This window comes from Protopterus annectens, chromosome 6.part0 (genome assembly GCF_019279795.1).
Source record: "Protopterus annectens isolate FY-2018-M chromosome 6.part0, PAN1.0, whole genome shotgun sequence".
Classification (NCBI taxonomy): Eukaryota; Metazoa; Chordata; order Ceratodontiformes; family Protopteridae; genus Protopterus; species Protopterus annectens.
Genome location: NC_056737.1, coordinates 207,731,473 through 207,732,080, shown reverse-complemented (window position 1 = coordinate 207,732,080; position 608 = coordinate 207,731,473).

The window sequence follows — 608 nt, the reverse complement described above, 5'->3', positions numbered from 1 at the left end:
TTTCATAAGCTTAACTTTGTCTTATCTGTATAGAACGCAGTACAGGATCTACACTGAGCTAAATATACCATCTTTTTACTATCATAATAGAATCTATGGTATAGCTTAATTACCCCAAATCCTTCTATAAATAAATCTGAACATTCAAGGATATAAGGACACTGCAGGCAATGGCCACACTTGACCATTCTTCCAAACCCTTCACCACTCAACAGCCTGTGAAGTAGCAGCTTAAAGCACATATCTTTTTTATATACTAATACAGGCTTTACACCAACATTGTCTACATACTCTGGATCAATACGAAAAACTTTCCAATTAGTCTCCATAATAGCCATGAGCTCATAAAAGTTAGCATTATATGGCTCTATTAGAAGCCATAGGTGGGTCATATCCCCCCTTTGGGGGTACTGGGGTCTCTACACCCATACCTAACAATGGGACAAAATATCCCACTCTCCTTTTCTCTCTAACATCATCAAAAATATTTAATAAGAAGTTCTCGGGGTATCCCCTCACCTTAAACATATTAAATAATTTGTTAAACTCATCACTAAATTCCCTTTCTCCAGTAATCATCCTGGCCAGCCTCACACATTGCTCTTTCA